The following is a 17794-nucleotide window of genomic DNA, read 5'->3' on the forward strand; positions in this document are numbered from 1 at the left end:
AAAAAAAAAAAAAAAAAAAAAAAAAATCCCAACAGCTTTTTGCAACTTTAAATTTGGTCCTGGTTGTGCTGAGGGAAATGTGAATAACAACTCTCTGACTTTTAGGAAAAAACAGTTTTCAGCTAAGGAATAGGTTTACACAAACTACATAGCCAGGGCTCTTTGCAAGCAGAAGAGCTTACAAACTCCTCTCTCTTTTTTTTTTTTTTTTTTTTCCAAAGAAATGTGAAATTCTATTTGTGCTCTGCTTTTGAAACAGAGAGGATTGCAAAGCTTCAAAACAAGAAACTGCATTTTACTAGCTGTACAAACACCCACCCCCCCATATATTAGCACAGTTTAATAGGCTGATCTCAGCTTAAAATAACGAGCCATTCTTTAGCTCAGAACTGAGCAAACTCTTACAATACCTGAAGAATTAACTTCACAAGTGATTTAAAAAGAAAAAAAAGAAAAAAGAAACCACACTCAAGCACTACCCCTAACATTTTCACGGAGTCGATAAGCTCCTCTCACTGATTCAAAAAGCCATTTTGCTGGTGCATACACACAAGGAATTCAACTGATGTTACTTTGGCAAGATGCTCAAACCCAGCTAGGACTCCAAGTCAAGACTGTCAGCTTTGCAAGACATACCTATAAGAAAAGAATAATAACCTCCATTTTCCAAAAAGCAAACCCCAGTTTTTCTGATCCATAGGCAACAGGACTGTTCCCGCCCACACGTACAGGCACCGACCCGGAGGACCCTGAGCTCCACAAGGAGTCACAGATTCCTGTTCATGGCCATGTTCTTTGGTATGGGAACCTCCTCTCACCCCCCCATTCTTTCTGGACTCCTCTCATCAGTTTATCTTGGTTTCATAGTTTCAATATCAGTAGTTAGCTTCCTTTAACTAAAAATATAAACAAGTGTTAACATCTAAACATAACTAAGACCATTAAATGCTTAGTGACCTTCTGGATTGTCATCTGTTACTCAAATGCAAGCTTCCAGAGATGTGGGCTTATGCTCTCAGTAAGTCTTAAACCGTTATTTGAAAGAGCTTTTAAAAGCCAGAGCCTTTGGAAAATCTCTTGGGTTGCTAAATTCCAACACAACCAGGCTTAGGAGTTCTTTGTTCTCCTGTTCTCTCATTTATCCTTAGATACTCTCTTGTAACCTCATCATGTGGTTTCTGAAGAAATGGTAAAAATAAAAACTTTCTGTTGCTCCTTCTCCAGTCTTCTGCAGAAACCAAAGCATAACTTTACCACCTTCAAATTAGATGCTAAATCTGTAGTTTACTGCACATCCTGCTTCCACTGTTAATTAATAGCTGAAAATAAAGACATTCACGTTCTGCAATTCTGCCTGAACACAATTATTAAACACAATGCTGTACAAAAGCCAAAGGTACTGAGCTACTTGCCATTACACAGCACCAGACCGAGTGTTACTAAAATGCAACACCAAAATCAGCAAGAAAGCAACCAGTGGTTCCCGTTACTGATGTCAACTTGTCTATGAAGCAAATATCTACTGGGTAACTGAACCGTAGGAGATATTTTGAGGACCAGCGTGGGGACATCTATTGGAAGGAAAGTAAAAAATAATTGGAAACTGCTAGTAAAATGAGTCAAAGCAAAGGAACAGCTCTTAACAGCACTAAACCCTTGTACTTCATTTTATTCCTATCGTACATAGCAGCTACAAAAGGCAGACTGAATATTTATCAGTGAACCTGGACAGCAGCAGTGTTGCTGTGCCTCTTCCATTTAAAATCATCGTGATTCAAGAAGTGGTTCAAGGATAGAAGTAATATTCTAAGACGACCTAAAATCTTGGAAAAAAAAAACACAACAATTTGATCATCCTAATGGACAATGTCAAACCCAACAATGTTAAATCATCATGATTCAAGAAGTGGTTCAAGGATAGAAGTAATTCTAAGACGACCTAAAATCTTGGAAAAAAAACCCACAACAATTTGATAATCCTAATGGACAATGTCAAACCCAACAATGTTCTGGCTGATATTTCTGCCAAATACTATTTATCTGCATAAAAGTAAAAGCCGCATCCCTTTTGGTATGCAGCAGACATTTGGTTAACATCTGCATATTTTTCAAATGATATGAAGAAGTTGGAAAAGCCAGCTATCTCCTAATAAGATGTTATTCTCTCAGGAGGACTGTAATGAGAATTTTCATGATCATGTGACAAAATTCAGAAGTAATACTTCTTGTTCATTCTATAAAAAGGTACCTTGAGCACTCTGATTTGTATCTTCATATTTCACTAATTCAACCAAATACATTTCTTGATTTTTCTTGAATACAGAATAAATAAAGGTATGGGAAGTTAAACAAATCCCATTTTGATTCCATCATCATCCAGAAAGTCATTAAAGAAATTCACCATTGCAGATTCTATTTAGCAGTCATTATTTCTAATCCCAAACGAGCAGGAACTGACATTCAGATCACGAGGGGAATTGAAAGCCAAACAGCAGCTGAGTTTTCTTGAGCTGCAGCTAACCAAGAGGCAAACATGAAAATTCAGCACGATTTAGTGGCTCTGTAATGCACAATATGCCCATTTAAGGAAAATCCTAAATAAAGTATCTTTCAGAAAGGATATTTGTGGAAGTAATGGAAACTACTTGTTCATCATGGCTTACACGCAAGGAAGGAAGCCAAGGGAAGTCCTACCTGTGGTACTACAAATTGGCTGGCTTTGACTGCATAATTTCCCCAAGAATATGTTCTTCATTCTCCCTGTATTTTTGTGGCTTGAATTTTCATTTTCCTGCTATAGTGAGAGACAACATTGCCTCATGCGCTGCTTTTAAACCTTTCTGCATCTTTGCTCTCCAGGGTTTTTCAAAATAAATCTCTGCTTTCTCACTGTTGTCTACCAAGAAGCTGCCCTTCAGGCAGAGGCACTGAGCACAGTGTTCAGCCTCCCACCAGCTACTTTTTTCCTCCCCTCCCAATTGCGCTGTTCTATCGGAAAGAAGTTTGCGGCACGAAACATTTCTCTAAACAAGAACTACTTGGAAAAACTTTCTCTACAGATTCTTAGCAGTGCATTGAATTGAACTTAATGCTTTTAGAAAGAGATGTAGAGTGGTCTTATTTTATTAGAAGCAAACTTTCTCATGTGAAATACTTTACAAGCTGCAGTTCAGACTTGCCAATACAGTGACCATCATTTCCTACATTTTCATTTATAAACTTTACAATATTATCAGAACCTGGATGCTGTAGACATTCAGAAGAGGACTGAAAAGCAAGAAAAAATGAAAAAAAAAATCAAGATGCGGCAGTCATGACTTCTTGTATTTTCGATTATTCATTACACCCAGGCCTTTTATAAATCCTTTTATACTCATGGTATGTCAGGGACACATGCTCTTCAGGCCATTTATGACTAAAACCCACTGTCTATTAAATGTATCAACAAATTCAGTTTTTTTTCTGTTGAGATTTCTCATCAGGGTTCATCTTGATCCTTTGGTGAGCAGAAGCTAAGAGCAGAAATGTTGTCAAGGCTCTGTCTCAGTGAGATGGTAGCTCCAGTGTGACCCTCTCTAGCCAGCTGGGGACAAGTGCTCCAGAAGAGAAGGCACTTGGGTAAGAAGAAATAAGTTACTGCCCTGCACTGGGCTTGGAGGAAAACCAGCTCTGACATACAGACTTTCTTATTTTCTAGTCCCTTTCATAGCGTGCCACAAACTATTTATGGTCAGGGTTACACTTTACCTGAGTTAGGATACTACTAAGTATCTTAATGATTGGACTAACTGCCACTTGGCTCCTCCAAGCGGAAACGGAGCAAGTTATTTCACTGTCCTGTTTCAGCACATTGCACACGTAGGTAGAAGACCAAAGAAGATGCAACTGCCCTAATGCTCACTCTCTCCCACAGATGCTTCTGATTTCAAATGGAGCTTTTGGGAACTCCAGGATTTCTAAAGTTAAAGACTAAGAGACTGCCCAAGGCAACAGAGCAACAACTATTGAGTTGGAGAGTGAACCTAGAACTGGATTTTCCATCACTGCACTGGAGCACCAGCTCTGCATTTAACAATGAACAATTCTCAGTCAAATATTCAGTAGCCCAAATGCTCTTGTCAATGTGCTTACCCAGATAATCATGGTATCTGTTTGCCACACATAAATGAGGCCAGATCAAAGGTTCACATTTAGATTCATTCAAGCAAGGTGCTCCCAGAATAATGTTTTCATCTAAAAAATCAGAATTAATTAGTCCCAATTTATTTTAATACATGAGGTTTAATACATGAGGAGGACAAGATTATGCTTCTGATCCTCCCAAACTCATTTTAGTCACCTAATATGTGCCTCACAAACAAGCTGGCCCTCACTGACTTTGGGACATGGAGTTACACTCAAGGATTTGTTAAATACTAAGTCAACGATTCAGATCAAAGACAACATCTCACAGCCCAGGGCTCTGCTGAAGCGAGAAGGCTGCCTCAGACAGGGGAACAAGCTGTTGTTCCCGAAAGTTAGATGCATCCATGTGCTCAGGTCTCAAATTCCGGTTTGTCAGTTAATAGGGCAATAATCAAAGGGCCAGACGTTACCATCAAGGGGAATTGAAACTTTTAGCACCATGCTTTGAATAGTAGAACTATTTAAGAAGCAAATCGATTTCTGAAAGGTAATACATAACGTGGTCAAGTTGTGAAAACAATTCTTAAATCCCCGTGTTCTGCCTCTTTCCCAAATGATCTTTTTTCCTTTCCCTGTCAGAAGTATCCTCACTCAGCCCTTCTCTCCTACATCATTTCCTTTCACCAATTCTTGAAGCTCAAGTCAGGACCAAGTGTTACTCTGGAACCTTTTAAATCAAACGCTATGTTACTTCTCACATAGAAGTGACCTGGAAGAAGTCTACTCTGACTTCCCGTATTATATAGATGACCATGCTGTCCTTCAGAGCCCTCAAACCACCAGTCTACCAAAACTGGTTAAGAGGTAGCTGCAGCATTTTGGTTTTATTCCACAGGTTTGAAACCTTCTCTACAATACAAATGAATTATGGGGAGTATGTAAGCTGTAGCTCCAATGAAAAGGCAAGTGTTTGTTTTGGTAACTAATGGTCTACAAGAGCTGGTCAAAAGAAACCCTCTAAGACCAAGCTTAAAGTTTCAATGTAGGCCTTTTTTTTTTTAGTTTTACCTGATTTGAACGCTTAGGTATGGCAGGGCAAAGGTGATGCTGTTGGGTTGCTTGTATAGGCAACTCCCTACTTTCTGTAAAGCTGTAAGACACCTCTGGACAAATTGAAGTTGAATTCAAAGACAGACTTCTGTTATATTTTCTGAAAGTATTGAGGCACATAAACAGACATAACAATAATGTGCTGTTCAGCTCCTTAACTAAGTTAAATAATAACAGCTAAATTATTTCTAATTTCTCCATTAAAACACTCCATTGTCTTTCAAGGGACTTTTGGAAAATGACTGAGCATTATTAAATGTCTCAGCACCTGGTTTTTCCTCTGGAGTTTTAGATTTCAAAAGAAAGCTGCTGGTAATGTTTTGTTGATATGTCAAAAAGTTTTATGTGTTGTTTTATAATTAAGCAATATTTAATTCTGGGTAATTAAAGCATTGAATTGTTGAACATTAAGCTTCTCCCAAAACCTTATTTTCAAATAATTGAAATTCTAAATAAATTCTAAATTGAAGAGGAAGCAGCAAAGGAAGCCAATTTCCCCTATATAGCACTTACAGTTATTTTTCAAAAGTTTTGCTAAAACAATGCCAACCTAATTTTTAGGCTGATATACTTCCAGTATAAGCGCCACAGCCTCTCCTGCAGCTTTCAAATGTTAGCAAGTACTTATAATCATTAAAAAACAGACTGCCAAAGCTGAGGTACAACAGAAACCGATGATAAATCAATGCTTTCTGGTATTCTGCCTCCATCCTTTTTGTCAACCACAACTACTCCATCACACACAAAGTAATATGTCAAAACCTGCAAAAAGGTAGATATACCTTTTACATTTTGCCTATTTTCATAACTTTTGCTTCTAGTAGAAGGACAGAAAGGTAAACACCTGGAAAAAAGGAGATAATTCAGTATTCAACATGTTTGTGTACATGTGAAGCCAGCGTTTCAGATGTTTTTATTTGAAATTTTGTCTCCCAACTCTGCTGATGAAACCAATAGCAACGTGTCATGATTGTGGCAGATTTTTAAACAAGTGGGTAATCACATTTTTGTATAGCATTCTTCTATATTTAAAAAAAAAAAAGACAACTAAAGGAATGCTAAAATTCAATTTACATACACCATTATGAACGTTAAGTTAAATTTAGGAGTGAGCTACTAAATATACAGGAAGTCAGGGAGGGAGTTTTAGGTTTTTCAAAAAATAAAATCAAATATTTTAAGGAATAACCATGTTATCCTCTGTACCACACTGTGATAACGCTGTATCAGCAGTAAATAAACCAGGAACTCTGAAATGTCTGTGCTTCTGCTTGCACAGCTTCAGTTAAGACACCAAAATCAAGGTGTGGGCTGAATTTCACTGAATCAGTGGATTTATGCTGACATAAAAATGCAATGAGACAGAGCTGAATAGGAACTCTATTCCTGCAGGCTCAGCTATTTCACCTCAAATAATATTTCCTATAGACCACTGGGTTGCTGACATATGTTTTTTCCCATTATTAAGAAATATTGACAATAAATATATACATAGATATATTTATTGATGATAAAAATTTTAATTTCTCCCACCTGTGTAACCTCCTTACATATTTCTCCTATATCATGTTATGACATATCTCCTGCTATTTTTTTAACTTTTTGAAAAGCTCATTTTTCATTCAGATTGTCCCTTTTTTCTAAATAATTTTTTGCAATGGCAAATCTCCAATGTGAATATTATTAGGGCTTTGGTCCACTGAGTTATCTAACTTTAATGCTCGAATTTAATCATATGAAGAATCTCCCTGAAATGTAATACTTATATGCTTAATGCTGATCATAGTTATTAATAGCTTTTTTGTATCAGGCACTGCCTGGAAACTTAAATTAAGAGTATCTCTGAAGAATGAAGCTTTACACATAGACTAAAAGATGATCCATACACTCACTATATCACAGATGAATTAAACAGCATCAGAGGAATAACAACTGCCTCTTTTTTTGTTTTTCACTATTATTCATGACATGTTCATGGAATCTGATTGTTTCAGATTCTTTATGAATTAGACTCAATATATTGTAAAAACCTGCCCTGAAAAAGCCTCTACTTAATTTGCCTAAGGTAAACAAAGAAAAGCGAACTACTTCAAATTCTTCACCTCTAGACTTACAGCAAAAAGGCAAGCAAGCAGGTTGTGCGCATTGCCTAGCATCTTTTCATGGCAAGTTTTCATTATTTTCATAGAAATTTGAGATAAAAAAAAGATCAGCAGGCTCTTGCATCTGCTCTCTTGAAATATTAACAGCTTCTGCATATTCTCCAATGTTCCCCACCAGAGCGGCGAGTCCCAACCACCTGGGTGTGGAGACCACCACTAAAGGCGACTTTATGGACCAGCTGGTGCCTTCTTACCAAAGTGTTTAATCAAAACCACCTGGGGGTAGGATTCAGCTCAAGATTAAAACATCTAAATTTAGTCTCTGCACGTGGGTATGTCCACGTGCACTCAGTGTTTATGGTCCCATGCTAGTGAACGGAGATCGAGCTGCCATAGTCGATGGCACGCAGGAGGAGCAGCTGGGCAGCCAGTGCAATATTACTTCTAGGATCCTGGGAATTGCTCTACCAGCTCCAGCCTTTTGCTGTATAATATGGTTCAGCTGAGATATGATCACGCTAAAACGTCTTTTTAAGCTATAACATACATATTCTGCATACTGTAACTCTTAAAATACATCTTATAACAGTATAACCTATCATACCATGTATTTGAAATTTTTCATTGATAACACGGTTTTTATGCATTTTCATATGCTCCAAAAAAATGTTATATTTCTGACAACCACCCTCAGTATTAAGTCTGCAGATAGATCAACATCAGACAATAAATTAGGAGAGCACCCATCATACATACAAGCACATCCAACCAGTTTTGATTCTGACCTGGTTATTCTCTCACTGTTAAATGTAATACTCAACTTAGCACCTTCTTTTAAAAACATAAATGTACCCCCCATGTTTCATGTCGCATGCTTGATAAAGCCATTTCAATTCTCACATTCCCATTTGAATAAGAAGCCACGATTTAATACCATTGAAGAGCAGCTGACACCTTGTGGAAAACTTTAAAAAAACATTCTACTTTGATGGAGTTTTCATGGTATTGGGCATGTTTTCTCTTGCTTATTCGTGACTTATAACACCAAACTACTTTTTAAGGCAACACCTCTTTCAAAAGCCTTGTCCCCAAAGAGAACAGCAGTTTCTACAGCAACCAGTTGTGAAATCCTAAGTCCAGGATTAGCACACAAATAAAGCAAAGTATGAAGAAAAAGGTTCTTTTCTGCTAAAATTCTTCTGTAGTGAAGAACCAGAGAAAATAGCCTCAACAAATAAGTCTAGTGGAAGAGCTATACATAAAGTTTCAGGAACTTTATCAGCTACATCAATTTACCACAAATGTCTTCAGCAGTTATATTGCATCTGAAACACTCTCTCCCCGTGTGCCATAAAAATGCATAACTCTCCAGGTCTGTTCTTGTATCACATTTACCTCCTGCTCCTGGATTTTCATTCTGCAATATTGTAATGCTTTTCTTCGTGATTCTCCCCTTTCATTTTGGCATAACTAAGCAGAGTTGAATCTCTCTTGAGGCTTCAAGTGTATGAGCAGTGCGTCACGTGGAAAAAAACATTTAGAGGAAGATCAGAGATGTAAGGAGCATCACTGAGGTTATAGAGATGGCTTCACCAAAGGGGTACATATAAGCCCAAAAGGTCTATCCGTGCCTGGACAGTAACTTGAGCACCCTGATGTGGATGAGATGATAGCACTGAATGAGAAGAGAACAGGGAAGGGTGCTAGAACATTTGCAAGGCAGTCATGGGGTTATACTTTTAAGCAGAGATTAAGCAGCTAATTAATTGATTAATCAAAACAATTAACTAGATGTCAAATCAGCACAGCAGCAAATTTAAACAGTCAATTAATTCATATATTCAAAAGAACAGTAAATAATTAATAAGGAATTAAAGAGTTTGTTAATTATGTGGCAGTAGATTAGTTATGCAGAAAACTAAGTGAGAAGCAATTAATTAATTATGCAGAGCATTAAATGAGCCACAAAATATTTATGCAAAGAATCCATACAAATGGGCAGTTTAAAAGCAGATGGGTGGCAAAAATGCTGAGATACCTTAAAAAAAATGTTTAATAAGGATCAATCACTGGCAACTATAGTTAGCTAAGCTTTTAAGAAAACCATCTGAATCAAGAATGAAAGTCAGGTCAGAAATCAATTGAGTGAGGAGAATTAGGTTATCAAATAGATTTTCAGAAAAAGACTTGTCCAGACATTGGAAGTTACTGACAGTGCCAAGGGGCAGGTCTGGTTTAGAAACACAGGTCACCGACACTGAAATGGACACCAAAAATACACCTTTGCCACAGTATTTTATTGCTGTAACTTCACCATCCGCCTTGCCATCTGCCTTTGCTTACTGCCCCAGTGCTGTACCCTGCATTGTATTCAGTTTAGATTATAAATTAATTAGGTTTCACGTCTTACATTTGTCTGCAAATTGTCATGCATACAAGTGCAGCATGAGACAAACAGTACTCGGCATGAACCTTATCTCCAAAGTTTAACTCCCCCAACATGCCTTCATTGAAACTGTAAATGAGCTGTGTAACAAATCTAAAAAAAAAAGACTCCATTTGCATTAGTAAAAGGGAGGGAGATGTACATTATGGCAGCAACATAACTAGAAGGCAAGTTACACAGATGTGATGCTACCAATTTGTCCACGTGGTACCTTTGTAGTCAACCGCAGATCATATTAGGGCTCAGTAAGATACAGTATTCTGTCTATCCGTAAGAGATATTTGATTTGAAATGCCTGTTTTATTACTTTTACCCTGCAGAAGAGGAGGCTGAGGGGAGACCTTATTGCCCTCTACAGCTGCCTGACAGGAGGGTGCCCTGAGGTGGGTGTTGGTCTCTTCTCCCAGGTAACGGGCGATAGGATGAGGGGAAATGGCCTCGAGTTGAGTCAGGGCAGGTTTAGATTGGACATTTGGAAAAATTTCTTCACCAAAGGGTTGTCAAGCACTGGAAGGGGCTGCCCAGGGATGTGGTGGAGTCCCCATCCCCGGAGGGATTTAAAAGCCAGGCACACGAGGTGCTTAGGGACATGGTTTAGTGGTGGGATGGCAGGGTTAGGTTAATGGTTGGACTTGATGATCTTACAGATCTTTTCCAACTTAAATGATTCTACGTTTCTATGATTCTATACTCAGATGATTGAGATGAATTTGTAATGCACCAACTAATGCTAACCTATGCTACCTCCTTCCCCCCACCCTGACTATTTCTGTGTTATGAAATAGTGCAAATGTAAAAGACAAGGTGGTGAATTTTGGATGCAGTAGGTACAGAAATAAATCAGCTGGAATTCGTCTATATTTAACGTTCATGGTGCCACTGGCTATCCTAGAGGAGGGAAGCACAAAAGCTTCCTTTGTTTTCAAATGCAAAAGGCAGTCTGTAGATCTGAGAGTGTGTCTATGTATAGAAATGCAGAAAAAATGTATGTACTTCAAAGAAAAAAAACCAAATGTCAACCTCAGTAGTTGAAACGGGTTAAAGCTGCAAATAGGTTCAGGCAGCACTGGTTCAAAGCATCCCAACAGTGTATGCCTCAGAGTATGGCCACTCGAAGGATGGCAGGACAAGGTCTATCAGCTTCCAGGACAGGAAAGACAGATAAAGGACTGAGACACAAACTGCTGGTTTTGGAAAGCTCCCAAGTCTCCTTGTTTGCAGGATGGCTGCTGTGCCACATCCCCTGGGCTCTCCCTAGGCGACATCAGTGGGCCTGGCAAAGGATGGCATAGAGTCGTGCTTGAGTTTTTCAGTGCCTTTGGCTTAGCTCACTGAACCAACTGACTCTATTGCCTATATTTACAGACTGTGCCATTCAGAGGCGAAATGGCATTAGTCCTTTCTCGCTTCACTTTTCTACATGGTCTTTTTTAAAGAAACGGGATTTGGAAGCAATAAATATAAAAACCCATAGCAACACATCTCAAAGTGGTCTGCACACTGAAAAACCTGAGATCTGCTGCTCCCACAGATGATATCCAAAATCATCAATGTTAATGCCCAGCCAAAATAGCCTGGGAAAACTCTTCTAGAGATGGTCCAAATTTCCATATGCAATGTAAAGACTTTTCACCCTTCAGGCTCTACCAAGATCATCAGTCCCTCATAGCACTGCAGTCCAGGGAAGTCAATCTCAATTTGTTTGGGGCTCCATGAAACTTCATTTTAGCTGCTTTAGTTTATCAGCAAATTTCCTAATGAGCAGGTGGCTAGGACTGATTTGTTTTACTTACCTTTGTATGTTACAACCGTAATTTTATATAATACCACTAAAAAGTATTTATTTGGGGTAAAATGAAGTATTTATGAACATGAGTATTTATGCAGTAGTTGTTATGACAATGATATAGCACGGAAGAATACAAGACTGGTATGACAGCAGAGGCCTTTGAAAGCTGGGAGACGGGATACCGTGTGGAGGACAACAGGCATGGGAAGAAAAAGGCCACAAGCTGACACTGGAGACCTAGGGCCATAAACAACTCATCAATGGTAGTTCAAAGAAATGCAGAACTGGGAGCAAGAAAAGCAGTTTTAGGGGTAACAAAGAGATTAGAAAAACATGCAGCCACACACCAGTTAAAAAAAAGCGAGGAGAAAAAGCATATCAGAAAACATAAACATCCTCAAGTGGTGTGAAGAACTGGAGGATGCTAATAACATGCTGCAGCCCCTGGCTGCTTCTTCATGAATATGGGTAACATCAGCCCTAGGACCCAGAAGGGCAAGAGAAGTAACAGCAGTGTAACAGCAAAAAAAATTCTATTTATACATAAATATGGAATATGTGTATAACAATTCAAACTATGTTATTATTATTGAGACTAATATTCTTTAAATAAACTATTAAGATTTCAGTCATACCAAGCAATAAATTCTTGACTTCATAAATACAGGCTGTTTTATTTTTGTCCACAGGGAAGATTCGTATTTTACCATTCCCTTCGAAATTCATGTATTGACCTAACTACAACTTCAAATTATGGAGAACTGGATCCGAGGTCAGGTTTCATCAGTCTTCACGGAGGGAAAATCAAGTGAAAATTGTGAGTGCTCAAGACCCCGTGGAGGGGTTTTCAAGCATTCTCCAAATTCCCCCTTTCTATCTTTCCTACAGAAAAGAAATTCATTAAAGTTGACGAACTGCTCCTCTTTTTACCACTTTCATACAGCAAGATACAGACTTTCCTAATGGAGAAAAAAGAACTTCTAGTATTTTTCCATAATTTTGGAATTTCCCTTGAAAATTTTGTTCAGAACTTTTAAATAAAGAAATCTTTTCAGGAAAAACAGTTAACGTCTTCCCCTCACACACACACAGAGCTTCAGAGAAGATGCCGTAACAGCCCGCCCTGTGGTCTCCATTTTTCTTCCAAAATGAAATGCTTCAGCAGTTGTCAAAAATTTAGGATAGAAGCACTATTTATTAAAGAAACATTTGTCCAAAACAACCCAGATTTCCGCGACTCTGTACAGAGCAAAAGTGAAAGGAAAAAATGGTGACAATAAACCACCATAGTAACCTCTTTTGATGTAAAAACTAACCTCCCACTATTATTTCAAGAAAAGTCTCAACAGAAACAGACAATTACCATAGCTGAAAAGGCCACTGTGCTCCCTTAACAGCTGCAGCGAAAACCACTGTTGGAAACCACAGCTTTATCACCCAGCTGTTTTCTGTACCTTATTCTCCCTGGCGTACCTTACTGCTCAGCACATGTTTCCAACTCAGGATAAAACCAGAAGAACACTGTGGAAGGCTCTAAGACATAGTAACAACTTCTGTAGTATTAGGTGGGACCTGCACTTCAAAGAAAATCTTTACTTCCCCCTAGAGAAGGACTGCCTTCCTTTCCCTAATACCTTCATATGCCAAACAAAGGCAATTCAGAAAAAGTCACTTTTAATAGAGGGACCCACAGTTTATCATGAAGTGAAAAACAACTAAACGCGCGTATTTCTTTTGAAAGATACCAGAAATGGACAGGTCTTCTTATACCACCTTATTGGCCCTTGGGGGTCCAGTGAGGATGTTTTCTGGAAGTTGATTTGTCAAAACACCCATTTAGGGTGACTACCTGACAGGCTACATATACCGCAGTGAAAAACAAAGTAATTTTTATTTTTCTGAGCAAATATGCAAGCCTGCTATTTAATGATATGTTCTGGTTTCAGCTAGGATAGAGTTAATTTTCCTCCTAGTAGCTGGTATAGTGTTGTGGTTTGTATTTAGCATGAGAATTATGTTGATAACTCACTGATGGTTTAGTTGTTGCTGAGCAGGGCTTACACCAGTCAAGGACTTTTCAGCTTCCCCTGCTCCACGAGGAGCACAAGAGGCTGGGAGGGGGCACAGCCAGGACAGCTGACCCCAACTGGCCAAAGGACTATTCCATACCATATGACATCATGCCCAGTATATAGACTGTGGGGAGTTGGCCGGAAGACAGTGATCGCTGATCGATGCTCGGGAACCGGCAGGGCGTCTGTCGGCAGGTGGGGAGTGATTGCATTGTTTTTCCTGGGTTTTGTTTCTCTCTCTCTTTTTGTTGTTCTCCTTTTCATTACAATGTATTATTATTTTATTTTATTTCAATTGTTGAACTGTTTTTATCTCAACCCACGAGTTTTCTTACTTTTGCCCTTCCGATATTCTCCCCCATCCCACCAGGTGGGAGGGAAAGCAAGCAGCTGTGTGGTGCTTAGTTGCCAACTGGGGTTAAACCACAACATGATGTCATGAGAATATAATATGCAAAGTCATCCTGTTGTTATCTAAAGGTAGTTAGCATCAGAATTAGAAAGTATATTCTTGTGAGCATCCTCTCTCGCAGGACTTCTCCCCAGGCCCTGCGATGGCCCGTTGCTCTGTGAGATGTCAAGTCATAAAGAAGAAAGAAAATAAAACCAGTAAATGATACTTAAAATAGTATTAGAGACAGAGTAAAATAAAATGCTTGCCAAGGGGTGGGGGTGGGGGGGGAAGGAAATCAATATTATTTAACACATTTCTAGATTGCCAACCACTACAGCACACAGGAGCTTACAACAATAAAAATATAAGTTCAATACAGTACCAACAGCGAGCAGCAACAAAATCGATCAAAAGCTAAGTGAAATGCATGAAGTTTTGGTTCTAGCTGAGAAAGCTCTCCTGTCCTCCCAGAGCAGACTGCAAAAAAAATGAGAGTGGGCTCTGGCTAGAAGTCTTAATGGTTACAGCAAAACTAAGGAAACCAAGATTATAGCCAAGGTTTTATATCCATTGTTAATATTGAGAAGAAAAAAAACATTCTTAAGTGGAAGAAAAAAATAATTAAATGCATTTAATTAAACTGTAATTAAATGTATTTCAAAGTGATTCAAAGATAACAAGAGATCTACTATATGCAAATACTCCCTAGTATTATTTTTCACAGGCCTCTCTGAATTCATCTCAAGACCCCACACTGAGAGCTGGAAATATCTACACGAGTCAGGGACAGTCATGAGAGATTTTCTTCCAGGAAGGTAAACCTAAAATATGCAATGGAAAAGCCTACTGCCATCAAAGACCTTACTGCATCACCTCACTGTGCCTAAGGACTTACTTGGACCTGTATTTACAACTGAAAGAAGGTAGCAAACTGAATTTTAAGTGAAGAATTCTCTTCTTCCAAGTGTTCATTCATTAGTAAATAAGAAATAGCAACAAAAAAATCACCGGATGCCTTTCCATATAGTATGCTTTACCTGACTGGGAAATAATTTTTGTTCTCAGGAGTACATCTAGTTTTTTACACGTACATTTAGTACCCCCCACATAAAATACACGTCTATCGGCTGACTCTTAGCAGCTCAGAGCATGTGAGAAAAAGAGGGAGGTGATCTTAACCCTCTGATGTAGATAAGGACTGCCTAGGTTTCCCCAGATATCTGTCAGGAAATTACGTTCAGACGAATCATGAGGCTTTCCGATATTTTTCGAGATAGCTGAGAGGCAAGTCGGAGCTACTGGCTTGATTGGGCAGGCCATAAATTCAACCCACAGTGCGTCTGCACATCAACTGCACGGGCAGCAGTTCTGGATGGGAATATGTAGGCATGTGCTATACAAGTGCTATTGGACTTGATGATCTTTACAATGAGGGTAGTGAAACACTGGACCGGGTTGCCCAGACAGGTAGTGGAGGCCCCATCCCTGGAAGCATTCAAGACCAGGTTGGACGGGGCTCTGAGCAACCTGATCTAGTTAGCGGTGTCCCTGCTCACTGCAGGGGTGTTGGACTAGATGACCTCTAGGAGTCCCTTCCAACCCAAAACATTCTCTGATTCTACGATCTTAAATGTCTTTTCCACCCTAAACATCTGATACACGTATTCCAGCTATTTCCCATCTTCCATGTTGCCAGAGGCTCTGCTGCTCTCCTCTCTGTCTCTGGCAGTTACAGAAGTGAGGGAAAACACAGGACAAACAGATCTACCAAAGGGCACAGATCCACATAGTACAGAGAAACATGGGAGTGGCTCCAGCATCACCGCAACACAACAAACTCAAAGCACTGCAGAAGGCCGATAACGCCAGAGAGAGGAAGGAGGGAGGCACGATGGGAAGGCTCATAGCCAGGGGAATCTGCAAGTGGAGGTTGATAAACCAGAAAACTGAAACCTGGGGAAAAGGGGCCCTAATCCTGTTTTACCTACTCACAGCAGTGTTTTAATCAAATTTAAGCTCGTCAGCTCAGTATGTGTTTCACTGGATAAAATGTAATGCTTTCAGCTCTTAACCTAAAGGAGTCTGTGAAAATGATGAATTTTAATATTGGGCCTGGCAGCGTGACACCACTCATGGCAGTGCCATCTTCTCACAAACCAAAACTTGACTTTGTAAGGTTCAGAAGCAGAACATCTGACTCTCCAGGCCTCCAACTGGCCTCGAGACCTTTCCAGTTAGGCAGTCTTTATTAATACGAAAGAACGTATGAGCCAAATGCTTTTATTCCTTTACTAATCACCTTTATTGATATTTGCACGAAACCTGACTATTTTCTCAGGCCATCTGTTCCTGCTGCTCATTTATAACGTGAACTCTTAATTCTGCCTTGTTAGAACTGGCTCATATGGAGGTAATTATGTCAGCAAAAACAAAGGACCATGATTTCTAATGGAGAATGGGAAGCAGAAGCTACTAGATTTGCTATTAATGTCATTTCTAATAATCCTTAAATAGAACTGCTTGTACATACAGACCTTTTCAGGATGTATTGACTGCATTAAAAAGTCAAATAAATGTTATGTTCCACTAAAAAGCAAACCTTTTAAAGAAAGAGTAAAAATATTATCTCTTCTAACCTTTCTTGAATGCAAACAGAGCAATAGGTGATGATTTAAGGTGTTTAGAAGACACCAAGCTAGTTTCACTACCTATGAATGTACTTCACAAGAACGACAGAGACATTAGACAACGCTTCATCCATGTAGTTCAGAGATAAATACAGTAACCAGAGCTCTTCACAGATATTGTCTCTGCAGAGCTACCATAGAGTTCCTCACTGATGTTATTTATAAACTGACTGGGCACAAACGGAAGGTCCCATTCCTTTGGTGGCTGGGTCCCATCTACTTAAATATCAAAATGTGTGACTTACTTAAACTATACTGCAAAACTGTTTCCAGCACATCTTTAAAAAGTACCAATTAATAGCAGGGCTAACCCAGTGTATACTCAACCCTTGGTCTCCACTGGCACAAAAACCTGTTTTAGCTGGTGAACTGCTGGTGTTAAGAAGACCTCCAGAAAAGCTGTAATATAGGGAAGTAGTACAGGTGTTGGTTTTGTCTGTCTGAATTGAAAACTAGGCATTGTGTAAGTTTCTGTAAAGGAAAGGGAAGTAAGTGGAGCAAGAGGTCTCCTTGGCTCAATCATGAGCTCCTGGGTCTGCTCAATACCAAAAGAGAAGCATACCAGAGACGGAGAAGTGGAAGATTATCGATTGAGAACTACAGGGTGTTGCCAGAGTGTGCAGAGATGCGGTTAGAAAAGAAAAAGCTCATCTTGAATTGAAACTGGCCAGATGTCAAAAATCACAACCAAGGGTTCTTCAGGCATGTAAACTACAAGCAGAAACAGCAGGAAAACATAGGCCCACTGTTAAACAGAAGAGGTGAATCAGTCACCAACAACGCTGAAAAGGTTCTCAACACTTTCTTTACCTCTGTCTTTACCAACACCATCAGGTTCCAGGCTTTGGGAACGAAAATCCAGGTTGATCCAACCATAGACCCACCATCAGTGAAAGAAGAGTTAATGTGTGAATTACTACAGGAGCTTGACCCCTACAAATCAAAGGGCCCTGACGCCATCCACTCAAGGGTGTTAAGAGGGCTGGCTGATGTCATTGTGAGGCTGCTCTCCATAATCTTTGAGAAGTCGTGGAGATCAGGGGATGTCCCAGGGGACTAGAGGAAGGTG

This window comes from Egretta garzetta, unplaced genomic scaffold (genome assembly GCF_000687185.1).
Source record: "Egretta garzetta isolate BGI_Z169 unplaced genomic scaffold, ASM68718v1 scaffold74, whole genome shotgun sequence".
NCBI lineage: Eukaryota > Metazoa > Chordata > Aves > Pelecaniformes > Ardeidae > Egretta > Egretta garzetta.